Raw genomic sequence first — 20,152 nt, 5'->3', positions numbered from 1 at the left:
GTCAGAATTCTTGGAGATTCGGGCACAGCGCAGGCGGATGTAAGTCTAGCTTGCGTTGCCGCACCTGTGGGGATGGTCATTCTTCAAGTGAATGCTCTACTCAGTCTCAAAAGTGCTGCCTCTGTGGGGGAGAACACCCAGCAGACTATTCGAACTGCTCAGCTCGCGCTCAAGAAATAAAAATTCTTGAAATAACAGACCGCCGTCGCTGCTCCCGAAGAGATGCAATTTCAGTTATCAAAGACAGGGCCTTCGGATACTCTGGTGTTACAGCACGCAACACTGCAAGCATGGATCTTAATCTCTCAGAAGCAATTGACTCTGCTGTGGAAAAAGCAATGGCTAAAGCTATGGATACATTGATATCCAGTCTCTCTGAGTGCTTAGCGCAAATCATTTCAAGTCAAATGATGCGAATAATGCAGACCACTAAGACACCAATGCAGGCCCCAGTATCTAACGCCACACTTCGAATGCCTAGCAACGACGTAGAGACGTCTTCCACAGTTGCGGAACATTCCACAGACACTACTCCGTTAGTCCAACCACGCGAGGATGATCCCTCTTATTCAGACACTGTAGATATGGAACTTGACACTCGAGATCCCAAACGTATGGGGTCCCCGATTAAAAAAACTATGAAACCAAAATCAAGAAAGAGTCAACCATCTCCTGTGCTTACAGAAAGTATTCTAAAGGCGGCAGTTGCCGCTACTGTGCGTTCAACACCATTGGACAGTTGAAAGTGTTGCAGTGGAACTGTCGTTCTATATTTTCAGCTTCAACAGATTTATCTTGCCTATCTATTCAATTCAATCCAGATATCTTACTTCAAGAAACTTGGCTTTCACCAGAGAAAGACTTTCATTTAAAAGGTTTTCGGTCTTTCCGATTAGATCGAGACTCGCGAGGTGGAGGATTAATGATACTTGTTTCCAGTAAAATTTGTCACAAGGCAAAAATTTCTTTTCAAATCATGGACTGCGACTGCAAAATTTTGGCCATAGATTTATGTCTCCCAGGATACCATCCATTTTCAATTATAAATGCTTATTTCTCCACCGGTGTGCAAAGTGCACGTCAACTTGATAGGGCTGTGGCTGCCTGTAGAAAAGAAATATTATTTGTAGGGGATTTTAATTCGCATCACGTGTTGTGGGGACTAAAAACAGAATTGTGTGATAGCGACTTTGGGAGTGGACTATTGATAGTCACCTTTCATGTCAGAGCACAGGACAAGTAACGTTTGCTAGAGGACCCTTTCGTTCAGTGTTAGATTTAACATTTTGTAGCGCTGGCATCAAAGTTTTGTCGTGGGTAGCGGTTGACTCAGCAACCAACAGTGATCATCTTCCTGTGTCATGTGAAATCAATTGTCCAATAACATCTTTAGAATACCAGGCATGCACATTTGTGGACCATACGAAATTTAAGACTTTCTTGCGTTCTGCCGTTTCGAAACTTGCGAATGCCAATGATAAGGAAATCGCTTCAACCATTTGCTCAATTCTAGAGTATTCCCGGAAGCAAGCTGAATTTGTCATCCCTTCGGCTAAAGGCACCGCTTGTCGTTGGTGGAATAATGAGTGTACGCGGGACTATAGAAAAAGAAAGGCCGCTTGGAAAATATTCTGTATAATCAGTGCCCGGCAAATCGGAAAAATTATCAGTTTCACGCTGTTGTATTTAGGCGTACTGTTAATCGAGCCAAAGAGGAATACGATATTAGACGTTACGATTATCTACCTAATTCAAAAAATAAGCGTGCTTTATTTGCATTCCTTCGTGCTAGGAAGGTGCTACCAACACCCTTGAGATTAGACTCAATTGTTTTTACCCCGCAGGAACTGAGCGCCTCCCTAGAAGAAATTGCCGAAGGCTTAGAAAATCGATTTACGGCCAGGCTTCCCGCTATTCATTCTACATTAGATCCTTGGGATGGCTTTACTCCAATTGCCTTAGCTAAACTAAATGAGATTGCACTATGTTTACCGAATTCAGCCCCTGGCCCTGATGGTGTCACAAATGCAATGTTAAAAATATTGTTACAGGAATCGCCTAACGTTCTTCTAGACCTGGTGAATTATTCAATTAAATATGCTTGGATTCCGTTGCACTGGAAGCTCGCCAAAGTAATATTGATGCTTAAGAAACAACAAGGAAGGTATGTATTGGAGAACATTAGGCCCGTTGCGCTTACATCAAACGTAGTAAAATTCATTGAGAGGCTTCTTCACCGTCGTATCATGAAATTTATTAATGATAATTCCATTCTTACTCCCTTTCAGATTGGTTTCAGGGCCGGCTGCTCCATCTGGCATGCCCACGTCGACTTAGAAAGCCGAATACAACTCGCTCGACGTCATAAGCAATACGCTGCCTTAGTGACGCTCGATATCGCTAAAGCATACGACACTGTGGAGCACACTGTATTGATCAATCGGTTTACTTCCTGTGGTGTTCCTGGGTATATAGTAGCGTGGATTCAGTCATTCTTAGGTGAAAGAGAATTCCATTGCTACCAAAGCGGTGTTTCTTCTTCTAAACACAAACAAACGAGAGGCGTACCGCAAGGCTAAGTCCTTTCCCCGGTGCTTTTTAATATTCTGATGAGCACACTACCTTGTCATCAAGAAATAACTACTTATGTTTATGCAGACGATATTGCGTTTTTTGCATCTGCAAACGACATCCACACGCTATACAAACGACTGCAAACTTACCTTTATGCTCTGGAGAGGTGGTTAGATGTTAGTCACTTCACACTCAATGCCAGCAAATGTGCTGTTCTCGTTTTTCCGATACGTGACATAGTGCACATTTCATTGTCTTACCACTTGCAAGACATGCCACAGGTGGAATCTGTTAAATACCTCGGAATTATTTATAACGCCTCTCTCAACTGGCGCTATCACATAGATCATGTGACTGGAAAAGGTACCCGTGCAATTGGCATATTACGTAGACTTAGCAGTCGTCGAATAGGATTGAGAAGAGATACACTCCTAATGATATATCGTATGTAAGTTCGCCCTGTATTATAATTTGGTTGTGTGCTCTTCTCTGGAGCTCCAGCCTACATGTCCCGTCCTCTAATCCTCTTAGAAAGAGAAGCATTACGTCTGTGTTTAGGTCTTCCTAAATTTGTTGCAAATTCTATTCTTTGTCTAGAGTCCCGTGTTCCTCCACTTTCGTGCAGGTTCCGGCTTTTGACGGTGCAGACGTTCTTAAGGATTTGTGAATCACCGCTGCGTCATCCCCAAACAATATTTATTTCACAACTTGCTTTGTTTTTCGGTGTCATCTGGCCGCGACTACATAATCCGCAAATCATATTCGTGCAAAAATTACTTGACTCTTTGGGCGTGCGCATATGCGATGTACTTCCTATTCCCGACAGAGCTGTTGCAACGGATATTCAATTCGATGACATTTTTCCTGATAATGCAAAATTACTTCCACACCGTATTCTAGACGGTATATTACAATATCATCTGAAAAAACCTTCAAACAAACGTTGTAATTGCTACAGATGCTTCACAATGCGAAGAAAAGTCAGGTGTAGAAATATTTTCCCCGATTCTCGTTTGGACATTTTCTCTTCGGCTGCCAGATTTCATACCAATCTTTTTAGCCGAATTCATGGCCGTGGTGCTGGCATTACGCAAATTAGGACCATCAATTACGTCAGCCGTGATAGTCACTGATTCGTTATCATTGTGCTCATCCCTTACTGCTTCTAGTGATTCTCGCGTGATGAGGACATTTCATACATTGGTACCTAGTTACTTGAGAAGCGTGCTTTGGATTTGGGTGCCTGGCCATAAAGGACTAATCATAAATGAAATTGCAGACTCTCTAGCCAAGGCATCAATAAGTGGCCCGATTCTCCCTAGCTGCCCTTTGACTGCTTATGTTACTGCTGCTGGATTTCGCAGGAGTGTCATTATTCAGACAGTATCAGACTCCGCAATTAATAACTCTGTGGATTACGGACATCTTCTACACCCTTGGAACAGAGATTTTTGCCGAACATGGAAAATTAAAGTGTCCATCACAAGGCTGCGCTGCCGTATACCTGCACTGAACTTCTACCTCCACAGGTCTGGTCTGGTCCCCTCCCCATTATGCTTATTCTGTGGCGAAGCGGAGACAATAGACCATCTCTTGTTGTCTTGCAGACGTTTTTCTATTATAAGAAAACGACTACTCGAAATCCCGCTTCGCTCTATTGGTAAACTTTATCAGTGCTTGTCATCTTAGCTTTTGGAGCGTCCATTATTGGGTTCAGCCACAGAAATGTTTGCTTGGCAATCCAAAATTACCTCATTGAAACCAATCGATTTCCATGTTAGAGTGATCGTTCTCCCTCCCAACCACAGCTTTCTTTTATTTCTTATCTATTATTATTATTATTATTATTATTATTATTATTATTATTATTATTTTATACTCGGTTTTCATCTGATTATGTCCTTTTCTCTCTAAACACAAAACGTTTACTTTTAAACTCCAACGCTCAAATCGTTAACTCCCTTGTTATTATTATTATTTTTATGCGCCTAATTGAACCACCCGATTCTTGGCCAATCCCCCACTGTGGGTATGTGCCACGGCCACCTAGGACAACAACAACAACAACAAAGATTCGCAGAATCCTCACACTTCTAGAGACCAATTTAGCCAATTCTGTGCCCCACTCAGGTGGTTTTCTTAAGCCCTTTGTACATACACAGCGGTGAAGAGAGAGTGAGAGAGAACAAACTTTGAGCAAGTGCGTTCTGCTTCCTAGGTGGACGGTCTCCTTAATCCAGGTAGCCGCGGGCCATGGCCATCTCTTCTGCCCGTTCGATCAGTCTGTGCTGTCTCTTCGGGTCCGGGTGTGGTAGCTTGGCCTTACACTTCTCTTCGGTTAGCGTTTGGGTGTCTGCAGTGTCATGTTGTGTCATCACCGTGCGTGCAGAAGTATGAATGCTGAGGATACCCAGGACGTTGCTGTTGGTTTGCAATTTCCTAGGGGTTATCGTCTCTTCCCTAGCTAGGCTGGGGTGAAATGGCGGGTAAGTTCTTCTGTATAGTCTACAGTGTTGCAGAATGCCGGTTTACTTTTAGAGCGAACTCTTAGGCGCCTGTTCCTGCGTTGAGCGTCGGCGTCCTCGGCGTAACCGAGTGAACGAGCACAGCGAAGGATGAAAGAGCGAACGCGGACTGCAGCGGGGAAATAAATTTAGGCGGCGATAGGAAAGAGAGCGTGAGGAGGAGCGAAGGAAGAGCGTCGGCGAAAGCGTGAGAAGAAAATTGGCAGTGGTTAAGCTCGGCTATGCCAGGATATACGTAGCGAAAGCTAAGGCATAGCATGGTTAGCCTTGGTTAATCTTGATTGCAAGTTCAGGTTAGTCTGGTTGTCTAGCTATGTTGCGGCGTTTAGCCAGTCGTTCGGAGCGCTGTTCGTCTGTTTCCTGGGCGATTCGTTTCCTCTTCATCTCGTTCCGATGTCGATTCCAGGCCTACTCCTGCTTATCAGAATTGTCGCCGTCCGTACTGCCGCCTCAACTGTGGTTGCGGCGCAGGCGAGCTCTCCTTTTCAATCCTCCGACATGTTGTCAGGCATGCGACGCAGCTGGCGAAGCGAGCGTAGGCGAACACAACGACGAGGAACGCGGCGTGACGAGGAACGCGGTGTGACGTCATGTGCCTCCACGGAGCACGGCTACGGCGAAATCGCAAGTTCGCGACCAGTAAAGCCTTCGCTTTAGAAGCGTAATGCCGTGCAAGACGTGTTCTGTGTGACGGTCGGTACGAGGTGGTGCCAGAGCAGCGCGCCGTCGTCTATTCACCGATGACGCCATCGATAAAGCATGCAGCGAGCGCGTCTGCCGATACCATGTAAGGAAGCAAAGCGCTGCATGAGCGGAGGTCGTTCAGAGGCCAGTGCTGTGAATCGCGCCCAGCGTTACCCACGTGCTGCCTCTCACTAGCGAGACAGTCGTGCCACACTTCGCTCCCTTTGCCACGTTCCCCACGAGACAGGTTGTCCGGGCCAGTCAACATATCGCGAAATGAAAACAAGTATAGTGTTGCACTCAAATTTCGCGTTAGGAAGTATCATAATCGTCGGTGAATTTCTGCGGTTCTTCACCCATCCTTCTTGGCGTGTCCTATTAGAAAGCCCGGTGAACGTGAGCTCGGGTGGAGGCATCGGCTGCCTCATTCCACCGGAGGGACTCATGCCCCGGAGTCCGAACGATATGTATATCTGACAGGTGCTTGTTTCATGTTTCTGTAATGACTCATACGGCTTGCCTGGAGAATCTTGCTTTCTGTAAATTCCAGCAACCTCCTTGTGAATGAGTATTATTGCTCCCTCTCCCCGGGCTGAGATGGCCAGGCCTACTACTCTTTCATCTGACGTATCTGTTTCTCTTGTTAAGATGCTAGCTGCCGTTATCTCTTTCCCATTGCTGTCGACGACGCTGATCGCATGGCCTGAGTTCCTGAATATGTCGGTGCATAAGTGTGTCGTGGGTCCGGATTTCGGTCGAAGGTTTTTCCGAGAGTCGCGATTTTGGATTTTCTTTTTAACCGCATTGCTAGGATTTAATGATCCTAGAAAGCTTTACAAAGAAGTCAACAATTGGTCTAACAAGTCGGAAGTGGAACGTCTTATTAACATAGCAGCTTTTGCTCATGGTAAAATGAAGATGCAAGCGCTCGCAGAAATGTATACTTTAGCAACATCGGTGGTTTTCAGATTTCCTGTAAGAGTGACCTCAGTGCTTAAACATTTCATGATTCAGTGCTGAAATCAGTAAGCTTGACACACTCAATTTGTTTATTTCCGACAAGCCCACAGGAGATGGAAAAGTTGTTGGGCAAATTAAGAAATAGCGTCTCGGCAGGAATTAGTGGCTTGTGTGCCATGCCCATCAAATATGCTGCAGCTCTTAGATATCTGCCGCTACGCAAAAAATTCATTGAATGCTTTAAAGTGGAATGTTCCTCTCCGATGTTAAGCTTGTTCGCATATGACCACAGATCCAGCTTTTCTGGACGCGTAACAACTAGCGCCCCGAGCAGCCATGACGCGAAGATAGCACGGATTCAGTGGAACGAGCGAGTTTTTAGCGAATAATTAAATGTGCAAGTCGATTATGGCTCAAGGCAAGGTGGCAGACATGTTCTAGAAGACAACCAACACGAGACAAATGGAGTGATTAGGCTGTGGAAATTCAGAATTTTGTTGCCAGAGTGGCTAAAGATTCATCAGTGGAAGTCTATGGAAAATATGAAATTTGTACTCAGTTTTGGAGAGGAAACAGTCGCTGTGATAAAACTTTGCTTGTTATCGTGATAGCTGCTACAGCGTATGTAGCCTGGAGACTCGGCTTTCGATTGATTGCTATTTACACTATCTACATATGGCGTAATATTGTTCCCAAAAGCCATTTTCGAACAGTCGTGCAAATTCACGTGGTATCTTTAAAAACCCTAGCGTATCCCTGCGGACGCGTTGAGCCGTGGCCGAGTTGTTTAATCGCTCGCACCTATCCTTCCGCGTCATGTTGGCAGTGGTTCGGTCGCGTGCTGCGTGATTTTTTTAAGTCACGTATGACTTAGATCGAGTCTCCGACCAGATGGCCGAAACACAAAACTTAAGATTGGTTTCGGTTTTGGTGTTTTTACGAGTGCTCTTCAAATATTTTCTATTTTTACTTCCTAAAACTTAGCAATGGGTTGCACATTTTTTAAGTCATCGCTTTTATAATCAGATTTTATTCCTTGGACAACATAACTAGAAGCTGGTGCATGTCGTGTTACGTAAAAAAGGAACTTTTGTACCTTGTAGCATGAGATGCACCTATAACGCAAACATGTCCCTGAAATGATATTGTGGCATAGAAAGGAAATAAACTGTTTTTGCATTAAAAACAAACAAACAAACAAACAAATTATTGGTTTTTAATGTGTAATCGTTTTTTTTTTGGCGAGTGCCCTAGTAAAATCTGTTTGTCACGCGAAAAGTCTGATGCGTTGTATCTGCACAAAAATGCATAATTTGTAAAGTTAGGATTTTTAATTGGAATTCCTGTGGCAAAGGACCTTACTCTGCCTACGCGCCAACATACCCAAAAAGAGACACACAGGACCTTGTGGTGTCAGAACCTTCGGTGATGTTAGTCTTCCAGACTACGTTGAAAGTTCGTAAACAGGGATAAGGTGCCTCAGAAAGGCCCTCATCAACACATTCCGAAGTCAATATGCCCTTTTCGGTGCCTCAACCCAGAGTATCGCCATCTCTGGATGCCGCCGTAACGACACCTACGTTGAGCGACTGGGGCATTGCCCCTTGAAAGACTATGCCGCTGCCTTTCAGTCACCCCATACATTGCACCGCAGACTCCTCGTCGCCATCTTAGCTATTTCAATATTACTCGGCGTATTGCTGCTATGCTACTCAAGTCACTCTTTCAATTCATGTTTTTTTCTGTGTGTGTGCGTTTTTTTTTGTCTTTTGTGTTACTCGCGCACTGACCGCCTGACTGGCCCTTCTAATGCCACAAAAACATGCCGCCAACGACTCCCCCTGAATGCTTCCTAACCTCTCGCATCCCCAACACGCTCCCTAGCCCCCGGTTTTCTTAAAATTTTGTTTTTCTCTTTCTTGTTCTTTTCCTCTCTCCCCTTTTTTTCAGTCTTGGTGCGGCCCTGGCTTCCCCCCCTTTTTTTCATTTTTCCCTTTCTTTTCTTTTTTCCTTTTTTTCTTCTTTTGTTTCTTTTCTTTTCTCCCCGCGTGCCCACTTTCACGCTCTTGTCCCCCCCTCGTCTTGGGAACGAAGCTCACAGACGTCAGACGACAGCGCTTGTTTCCTCTGGTAGTCCCTCTCTTTAAAACCAGCCGCCAGCGACAACACCCCCACGTGACGTCACTGCACTAACCCTTTAAAACTAAGACGCCGAGGATGACGAGGCCGCCTTTGACGAAGATAGGTCCTCCTATCGAAACGTAAAAAAAAAGGGCCAGCCTTTCTGAGGCACCTTATCCCTGTTTACGAACATTATACCACAGCGTGCTATTCCATCTGTCAGCCCCTTTCTTGTTTTTAGACTACGTTGAAAGTGTTCTTGAATTTGGTCCCAAGTTCGCTGTAGAACCAAGGTTGAGCGCGCCGGAACTTCTAAGCATCGTGCGAAGGATTTCAAAGTGCGCCCCACAAGGTGAAGCGAACCGATGTATCTCTGAAGGGGTCGATGTGGTCTCGCGCAACAAACCGATTGTCTCACGTGTACCGGTTACACGCGCAACTTCGTTCTTGATGCAGAACCGACTGTGCGTTTTGCCTACCGACAAGGAATATGGCTTTGTTGTCCTCAAGGAAGGTGATTTTAATAAGAAAGCCTGCTCTGCGATTGCCTCTGTGTTCGAGCAGTGTCGTGATATATCTCAAAGAAAGATCAAGCAAGAAACAAAGAGTCTTTGCAAGAAGGCAGACCGTAGTCAGTTGCTTCGTGAAACCGACAAGTCGGGCTGCCTTCGAATCATGTTTAGTGCAAAGACGCAGAAATCCGAGTGCCCATTAAGGGTAAAAGTTTGAGAAACAGGGTCATGGCAAAAAAGTTTGCTCTTTTCTAGCAAGAAAAACTCAGAATTCTTATTATTGACGACTCATTCTTGGTTGAAAGCTCCGAAGAAATCGTGGATTTCCTGAAAGAAAATTCTGACAAAAGCTTATCAGCTTGCTCCTTTGACATAAAGAACTTGTACAAATCATTGCCTCAAAAGAAGTTAATAGCATGCGTAGAAGAATGCATCGACGAGTATGGCGTGGTTGCATTTCTATATTCAGCCGGTTTATCTGTTCAGGGCTTTTTTGATATGCTTCGTTACTACCTTCACTCGACGTATGCAGCATGGAATGACGAAGCATTGCTTCGAAAGCAGGGTGTCCGCATCGGTTCATGTTTTGCGCCTATACTAAGTGACATTTTTTTTAGCCCACCATAACAAAAACCTGTCGCGTGCCTTCTCGGAGCACAGGGTGGTTAAAGTTGTCCGGTACGTTGCTGACCATCTAGTTCTTTTCGAACTAGATACACGTTCTGCAGTAGGGAAGCTTTACAAAGTTTTTCTGCAGGCCTTAGCCCACTTACTCTCACGCTTGAAGAGCCCACTGATAACGTGCTGCGTTTCCTAGATATTCAGCTCGAGTTCACGGAACGACACACGTGTTGGGAGTATAAACCCAGGGCTAATAAGCCCCTGTTGCTGTATCGGTCCGCCCACTCGAATCTCGTCAAGAGGAGCATACGATTTGTGCTTTGGAAATGCACTAAGGAAGTCCTGCCACCACAAGATCTATGCAAGTCTTATGGATCAGTCGGAAAGGTTATCATCAGCAGTTTCCGCAGTCAGTGCAGGTTTCGGTCGTAGATGTGGTGCTAAAAAATGCGATTCAGACAGTAAAACTCGGGACGCGGCATAATAACGGACGGAACGCGGAGGGAAGGTAGCGGTAGAGCCTTATCTCTATTGAAGAGCACATAGTCTGTGGGATCGCACGCGCATCCCGATATCTCCGGTGCGGCCACGCGGTTATCATGCGATAATCATGTGCTCGCTCGCGGAGGGTAGTGGGGAGAGGGCACGTTCGCCGCTCCCGCTGCTCTCCGTGCCTGGCCGCGACACCGAAGCCAAGGCACCCCGTTCCCTCCTTTTTCTTTCTTGGAAACGGGAAGACTTCCTCTCCGCCGCTCGGGGAGAAGCGATTTTCTCCCGATGCATCTTTGTCTTTCGGCTGAGGAGCTTGCGAGTGGCCGCATCTCAATTCAGCCGGTGAGACCACCGCACGCCGTCCCCCTGCTGCGCTCGGCCTTCGTGAGCGACTGACCGCCCCAGGGCCCGAGCGCGGATCCACTCTGTGTGAGCTGAACTCTTATCAGCCTCTTTTGTGGTTCCAAGATTGTGCGGTTTATTTCGCCTCAGACGTGCGGAACGCTCCGCCGCTGTGGTTTTGCATTTGTGTTTGCTGTTGTTGTCCAGTTGGTACTTGTATCTTAAGGTGAATAAACACCTAAATCGAGACTCACCCTGTCCCCCTGGCCTGAACCCGCCGTGGTCGCAACTCACTGCGAACCGCGGGTTAGGGGTCACAGCTCTGACTGTTAGGGCTGCTGCGAAAGTGCTCGCGAGCGAATGCCGCTCCGCCGGCGCTGTGCTATGCAGAGAAGGGTCAGGTGCGCACGCGCGACCTTGAGTAATACCCCTATAAGCCTTAAGAAAATAGTTAGCCGTGTGGACAAAAAAGGGTTCTATTCAGCGCCAGGAAAACTCTCGTAAATATGTCGGTTAACGGACCCGTACAACAGGCCAGCTGTCGGATGCTCTACGGCTCATCGTAAAGCACCAGTGGGTTGCGTAGAAGCTGTTTACGAGCTTCCGCTCTCCCGTGGGAAAAATACATCGGACAGAAAGGAAGGTGTCTTACTGACCGGCTACGAGAACATAGTCTAAACGTGAGAAATAAGGAATACGGTCATCTGTCTGCTCACTGTCAGGAATGCGGCTGTGCGCCGGCGTACGAGTCCTGCCATGTTCTTGCGAAGCACAAAGATAAAGATGTGCGAGAGATTAGTGAGGCTCAGGCTATCTGTCGGAATAGTGATACGCCTGTTAGTGCCCTTTCGGTCGGCGTGTTAGATAAGGAGATTACCTTTTTGAATGGTTAAAACTCGGATGATGTGGTGCCACTGTGCATGGGTTAAATAGGTGGTTATTGCCTGAAAATGAAGCTGAAGTTTGCGCATTGTGGTGTCGTATCCCTTCTGTCCTTGTTCGCTGGCGCGAAGCATGCTTTCCATGTCAGTTTGCCAAGATTCTCAACAAAAGGCAATAATAGCGTAAATGTCGATGACTGGTAGCTTTATAAGCAATAAGTAACTATTGAAAAAAAATAATATTAAAATTAAATTATGGGGTTTTACGTGCCAAAACCACTTTCTGATTATGAGGCCGCCGTAGTGGGGAACTCCGGATATTTGGACCACTTGGAGTTCTTTAACGTGCACCTAAATCGAAGTACACGGGTGTTTTCGCATTCCGCCCCCATCGAAATGCGGCCGCCGTTGCCGGGATTCGATCCCGCGACCTCATGCGCAGCAGCCCAACACCATAAAAAATGATATTGATCGAAGAGAATACCCATAGGGATACTTAGGGCTAAATAGAAAATGCATAGGCGTGGCCCAACTGAAATTTGATGGTGTTCCAAGTAAAATATGACGTTGGGCGTACTTTAGGATTGGGGGTGGGCAAACATTAAATTTGGGGGTGGGCCAAGCGAGTTTTCGGGTGTGGGTCAACTTGAAATTTGGGGGTGCGCCAACTTTAGTTAGGAGTGGCCAAACTGATATTTGGGGGTGGCCGAATCGAACTTTCGAGGTGGGCCAACTGGAAATTTTCGGGTACCCTTACGCATACTTTAACTCCAGTGGAGTTTGCATACTTTTTGAGTGAGAAAGGGGCAATGGGGTGAAGGCACGCAACGGGCGGAAATGACAGATTAGTACTAGGCATTCGTTTCTCGACAGGGCTCACTGGAGTTCAAAGAGGGATCGCTGTCTTATGACGAGAAAAACAGTGTGCCTTACCGCTTAAATTATGTTTCCTTTCTTTGAAGACTAACTGCATCAAAATTACGGGCAGCAAAAGTGGCCTTGTTTCAGAAAGTGAAGCAAGAGTAACCTTCGCGGAAAATATTACGCTTGAAACACAAGGGGGTGTGTTAGGAAAAGCTAGACAAACAGCAGTTATTGGCAATGAAACTGACAAAAACGCTACCACTTGCTGAAATGGCGCGGGATTCAGATTATGAAGAATTAGCTAGCTCAAAAAACTGAAAATACTTTCGGACTCTTGTCATATCCGCTAACTACGGTGTGTACGCGCCGTTTCCTTAGGTGATACTGGCTGGCAAAAAAAAACAATAAAAGACAATTACCAGCCCCGCGTGTGTGCCTATATTGCTATTATAACATATACGCTACTCGTTTATAACCGACTTTGCCGACGTAAAATTTAGTTGCAGCTAGACTTTATATGGGACATAAAGCGCCCTTTGGTTTTGAGTACTTCGAAGTGATCTCGACGTTTCAGACAGGATGCTGTCTAGAGACCCGCGTATTTGCGAAAGTATTCCGTAGGCATCCAGATGTAGACATCCTTAAGCGGGCACTGAACACTGAACCGTGTTTTGTGGTTGCTCTCATGACTAATGAACCTCACAGTCAGCTGCTTAAAGTTTAGTATGTCGCCTAGAAGTACAAAATGGCTGTATCGCTGGTATTGAAGTCAGAGTGACAGCAGGGACCAGTTCCGAGCAAACAAAAGCACTGCAGCGTCTATTCGCGTTGGTTTTATACCAGTCACAGGAAAGGGTACCCATGTTCTGAGCATGCGCGCCGCAGGTGCTGCACGCATCACATCGCTTATCTGTACGACACCTTTCTTGAACTGACAATCTTGAAACCACGTTAAAGTTCCACTCATATTTCGCAACACTGTTCAGCCATGAAAAAGAACAACACAATCACAACGTTTAGAGTTCCATCACGGAACCTGTACAAAGTTCTCGTCATACCCCAATCGCCGTGGTTCTCTTTTCTCGCTGGGATCTTCTTGGCGCTGGTGTCGGTGCCGAGGGTGCAGTGGTGGTTGCGCTTGCAACACATGGTTGTACCTGGAGTCCTCTGGCATGTCATCAATAGGTGCAATGACGAACGGCTCAGCCGTCGCCCTGAGATGTTGTCGGTTGCGTCGCAAAACACTTGTATCTTCGGTGACAACCTGGTATGACCTTGGTAGATCCGTAGCTTTGAGAACCCTGGATTTTGGCGACCAAGAGCCTCCTCGTACTCTGACAACCTGGCCTCCTTGAAGCTGGGGAGACTATGTGTCGGGGATCGGTACTGTTTATGCTTTGTTATCGACTTGCGTGGAGCTTGGTTGAACTCTGGAAGAGGTGTCCGAACTTGCCGGCCCTGAAGTAACTCTCCATGTGACTGACCGTCTTCTAGCGGACTGCTTCAGTAACTAAGCAATCCAAGCCAGAAATCCTCGTTCATTTCACTAGTCGTTAGGATTCTCTTTACTATTTGGGCATCTTTTACCGCGAGGTCATTCGAGCGAGGAAACCTCGGGCTGGACGTGACGTGCTTAAAGTTGTACTTCTTTATAAACAATGCAAACTCGTGACTTCCAAACTGTCGTCCATTGTCTGTGCAGACTACGATAGGTAATCCATACCTTGCGAACACAGCACTGAGCTTCCTTATAACAGCGACCGTCGTTGTGTCCCGTAAAAGTTCTACTTCTGGAAAGTTTGATAGCGCATCAAAGACAAAAAGGTATTATTTTCCAGCCCACTGAAATATATCTACACCTACTCGGTACCATGCATGTTCAGGCACTCAGAGATCCATGAGCGGCTCACTTTGTTGTCGATGCGCTTACCTCTGACAAACTGCGCATCTCTTGATGGGGGCTTTGATGTCAGCGCGAAGGCCAGGCCAAAACAGGAACGTACGCGCTCGAGATATGCATTTATTTATTCCTAAGTGGCCTTCGTGAATTTTTCGAAGTAGCTCAGGGCGCCTGCTTGACGGTATCACAGCTTTGCATCCCTTCAGCAACACACCGCTCACAACGACTTGTTCATTTTCGAAGGGCTCTAGTATTCCAAGGACTGGATGATTACTTTGTAAGGAATGACTGACTTGTCTCAAGTAGGCGTCCTTACTAGTTTGTTCTGCCAAACGCTTCAAAGTTGCTTCGTAGACAAGTGATGAATTACAGCCTGAATTTCCACGCCATCGTCGGCGTTGCCCTACTCAGGGTTTTCGACGCTCGCTCGAGACAGCATGTCAGCGACAACCAAGCATTTTCCTGAAACAAAGTGAAGCTTGTAGTGGTATCTAAGCAAATGAAGGAATATCGCTGCAATCGATCTGGGCGGCATCTCTCCAATCGGCTTTCAAGAGATTTATTTATTTATTTATTTACCCACAGCGCCACAGTGGCATTACAGTGGGGGGGGGGGGGTTGTACAAAAGAGAAAAAAAATATTACAAGAGCAGTCACAATGACAATGCAAACACTTCATTGTCAGTAATATTAACAAGAAATGAAGATAAAGCATTCCATTCTCGAACAGTGTGAGGAAAAAACGACATCTTAACATTTCGGTTCTTGACCTGAATTCACGCACTTTATGATTATGATCAACCCGCTCGCATCTATAGTGTGGATGAAAAATGTACTTCTCCCTAGGAATAGCAATCTTATCGTAATATATGTTATGAAAAAATTTAAGCCTTAGCTTTCTTCTTCTTACTTCAAGGGGTTCCCATTCTAATTCCTGTTTTATGCCAGACACACTAATGTATCTAATATAATTCCCAGAAACATAGCGGGCCGCTAAGTTCTGGATTCTTTCTAATTTTTGTCTGTCGGTCTTTGTCGGTGGGTCCCATACAGTACAAGCATATTCCAACGAGGACCTAATATACGTTTTAAATAGCAAATCCCTAGACTCCTGCGGAAACATTCTCGTGTTACGGGGCAAAAAACCCAACATTTTGCATGCTTTCCCAGCAACATAATCAACATGTCGATGCCAACATAGTTTTGAGGTGATGTACACACCTAAATACTTATATTCGAGAACAGTTTCCAATAAGTGGCCGTTTATGTTATAGAGGTAATTAGGTACATTCTTTTTCCTCGTGAAACACATGTGCACTGTTTTTTGCAAATTTATATTCATGTGCCACTGTTCGCACCACCGGTGCAATGTATTTAGGTCTTCCTGCAAAGCAAGCGAATCCTGGGAATTTTTCACTTCTCTGTAGACTACACAGTCATCAGCGAAGAGTCGCATGTGGGAAGTAATATTCTCTGATATGTCATTAATGAACACAAGAAAAAGCAACGGTCCCAAAACTGACCCCTGTGGGACGCCCGACGTGACGGAAGTTACATTTGATTTTGCTCCGTTTATTGTGACATACTGACACCTTAAACTTAAATATTCCCTAATCCATTCAACAACCTTCTCATTCACATTTAAACAGCGCAACTTGTGGACTAAGAGACCATGATCTACTACGTCAAAAGCCTTTTTAAAATCAATGAATATGCAGTCAATGATGCTACAACTATCCATGGCTTCGCATACCTCATGAAGAAACTCTGTTAGTTGTGTAACACAGGATGTCCCTTGCCGGAACCCGTGCTGATTTGGATTTAATAAGGGATTGAGATGATTCATTATGTTCGTATATAGGATGTGCTCTAGAGTTTTACAGACATTACTTATTAAGGATATAGGACGGTAATTAGAGACCAATTCCCGAGGCCCGGTCTTATGAATAGGGACCACGCAGGCAACCTTCCAATCTGCAGGAAGAGAACTAGTGAGCAAAGATTTCTTGAATAGGAGAGCTAAAAAAGGAGATACAGATTCGGCACACAACTTTAAAAGGCCATTGGACAAACCACCAGGGCCTCCAGCTTTGGACACATCTAGTCGTTGAAGTAATGCAGTAATTCCCCTTTCATCTATTTCTATGGGTGCCATAGGATTAGCTGAATTGGCTGAGAAGGGATGTCACAAGTTGTGCTGGGCCGAAATACCGAACTGAAAAAATCATTGAAGGAGTTTGCTTTTTCAAGACTGCCATCTCTCATGTGGCCATTGTGCGCTATGGTTGGAACGCCTACGTTATCTTTACCATTGCGTTTGACGTATCGCCAAAATTCCTTTGGGCTCTTTTGGAACCTTGACGAGAAGGAGTCAAGGAAGCCCTTTTTAGCTTTTGCAACAGCCATCTGTAGAGCATTGTTAGCCGCCTCTAAGTTTTTTTTCGTCAAGGGGTTTCGATTCTTCTCATATCTTTTAAACGCTCTTTGGCGTTTGTTATGATGGCGTCGTAAATCAGCATTGAACCATGGCTTATTCTTCCAACGCCTTGGCGACTGCACCCATGAAGGAACAAACCTTTCCTGTAAATCTAACATTTTCTTTTTGAAACTAAGCCACAGATCATTAACACTGCAAGTTTCTGACAAGGCCTCGTAAAGCGGAAAGTAAGCTTCTAACGCTAAGTCTATTTCTGTAGTATTAGCTTTCGAGTAATTATATATCTTTCTTGCTGCATTCAATTTTGCTTTTTCATAAGACACCTGCATTTGACAAAAAACTGATTCATGATCACTGATTCCGGCAGAACTAAAGTGGACGAAACTGAAGCTGGCCGATTTGTCAGTACTAAATCTAATATATTGGTTAGTCGAGTTGCTTGGGTCACCATCTGGGTCAATGGGAAGTCATGCATGATGTTTACGAATTCTTTTCCTGCACCAGAGGCAGCTCTGCACGAGATAGATTGTTGATTAAAACAGAGCTCTGGTAAGTTGAAGTCTCCTCCTATCACAACGCACTCTGTTTGTATAATTTCTACTGTTTTGTACAATTCTCGCATTATATCAACCGAGCTTTCAGGGGGCCTATAGAAGGAGCAAACAGATAAACCTTTCCCGTTTGGCAACCTAATCTGGCACCAGACAGCTTCGCACGACCCAACTGGCACTTCAAGACGGGAGCAAGATATAGTATGATGAACTAATATAAAGACACCCCCTCCGTGACTGTTCCTGTCTTTCCTGTAGCATGTGTAATCAGCTGGAAAAACTTCACTATCTTCGATATCAGAATGGAGCCATGATTCTGTGCCCAGAACCACGGAGGGCTCTGTCATGCGCAGTAGGTATTCCAAATTTTCCGCCTTATTTCTGATGCTTCGGCAATTCACAACCAAAAAAGAAATGTTGGATACTGATACCGGCTTGTATCATGCACTCTCAACAACTTGCCCTAGACCTTCGTCATACACATATTTTGTATCATTTAGGTGCAGAACATCATACTTCAGTTTTACACGTGTGCCTTCACTCTTATTCAGCTTCGTAAAATCCCACAGGAATTTCCTTTTACGACGGATAGCCTCAGAGAAATCTTCCGAGATACTAACAGTTTTCCCTTTCAGCTTCTTCGCGTTGGCTAAGACGCTTTGTTTTTCTTTCAAAGAAGCAACTTTAGCAATGATAGGTCGTTTCCTTCCTTCATGGTGTTTCCCCAGTCTGTGCGCTACTTCAATGTGCATGGTGCCTACACCAAGGTCAGACACTATTTCCATGACGTGTCTTTTAGACGTCTCGGGAGACTCACGAGTCTCTGTATCAGAAATTCCGTAATATAGCAAATTAGAACGTCGACTTCTGTTTTCCAGATCATCGACTTTCTTCAATAAGTTCTTCACCACAGTTTGGCTGTCTTCACATTGTTTCCTGCATGTGGTTAAGGTCGATTTAATACCTTCAAACTGTTCCATAGCTTCTTCTAAGCTCTCGATTCGCATCTTTAGATCATGTAATGCAGTCATACCCTCCTCCTGCTTTGCTTCAATAGCTTCTAATTTCGATTTAATTTCATTCTGTCCTTCCAGAAGCATGTCCAATGTACCTTGCATACCGGGTCCGGGATTCAACTCGACATCCCCGCACAAAAGTAACAAGAGAAAATAAAAAGCATAACTACGCAATAGGACAAAGCGTCGCCGCTCAGAACGCTTGACACATCGCGACTGTGCGCTTGCAAACACAATCTGGGGCGGAACCGGCAAAACATACAGATCAATGTGACACGAATCCTTAAAACAATCACCAACCTGCGTAAGCAGAAAAAATTCCGTGTAACACAACGGCATAGCTGCGCCGGTTACACGTCCCAAGTTGACACTGACGGTTCCTCCTCCTTGTAGGCTGCATACGTGTTGATGCGGCTCCCAATGTTCGTAGGATGGTAGTGGACACTTGCCAAACTCAGTTGGAGCACATTTTCCGTCGATGAAAACGTTGAATAGAAGTTCACCGCTGTCGGGAATGGATGATGCTGGTAGCAGAGCGATTCCTTTGTGGTCGACGAGAAGCGGTGCATCGGCAAAGCCACTGATAACCTGCGTAAGCAGAAAAATTCCGTGTAACGCAACGGCATAGCTGCGCCTGTTACACGCCCCAAGTTGACACTGACGGTTCCTCCTTCTTGTAGGCTGCATACGTGTCGATGCGGCTCCCAATATTCGTAGGATGGTAGTGAACACTTGCCAAACTCAGCTGGAGCACATTTTCCGTCGATGAAAACGTTGAATAGAAGTTCACCGCTGTCGGGAATGGATGATGCTGATAGCAGAGCGATTCCTTTGTGGTCGACGAGAAGCGGTGCATCGGCAAAGCCACTGATAACCTGCGTAAGCAGAAAAAATTCCGTGTAACGCAACGACATAGCTGCGCCGGTTACACGATTGCGATTAATCGCCGATGGTCTGTCTCAAGGACAACATTGCGTCCGTACACAAAGTGATGAAGCTTTTTGCATCTGAAGACGACAGCCATCGCCTCATTTTCCATCTGGGAGCATCTTCTTTGTGCATCAGTTAGGACGCGTGAGGCATAAGCAATGGGTTTCCACGCAACGTTGCCAGAGAGCTGAACCTATACCATATTGAGAGGCCTCCGATGCTATCTTCGTAATTCTTTGTAAAAGGCGTTTGCAGCTTTCTGTTCTTTGTGTGGGTTACTCTGGGTAGACTATGATGCTGGATGTGCAACTATAAATCTGCGCGGTTGAGTCTCTGCATGCGTTCACTCATGAACCCTTGCAAAATTTTGGGGAGATATGATAGAGTTAAGTGGCATGGGCAGAGGAAGTAGGCGGCTACTCATACGCTGGAGAACCATGCTGTCCTGCCCTGAATGCCCGGCCCGAACCTTAATTCTTTCTGATAAGAAGATTCATCCAAATAAGGAATGCATCAACCAGGCGAAGAGATACAGGGCCTGGATTAATCGCCAATGTTAGCGGGTTAGCTGAAGTCGTGTGGTATGAATGTGCAGGTGTGGCCATTAAAATGAGTTTGGCTAAATGTCCCGTGCTTCATTTGCCCCAGTCGATATATGTAGAAGCAGATTGACGTAATAGTTCTGCGGAAACCCGCAAGGTGGAGAGAAATGATTAGAAGAATATAGAATCATAGCTTGGGG

This window comes from Dermacentor variabilis, chromosome 5 (assembly GCF_050947875.1).
Source record: "Dermacentor variabilis isolate Ectoservices chromosome 5, ASM5094787v1, whole genome shotgun sequence".
NCBI lineage: Eukaryota > Metazoa > Arthropoda > Arachnida > Ixodida > Ixodidae > Dermacentor > Dermacentor variabilis.
Note: the sequence above shows the minus strand (reverse complement) of the source record.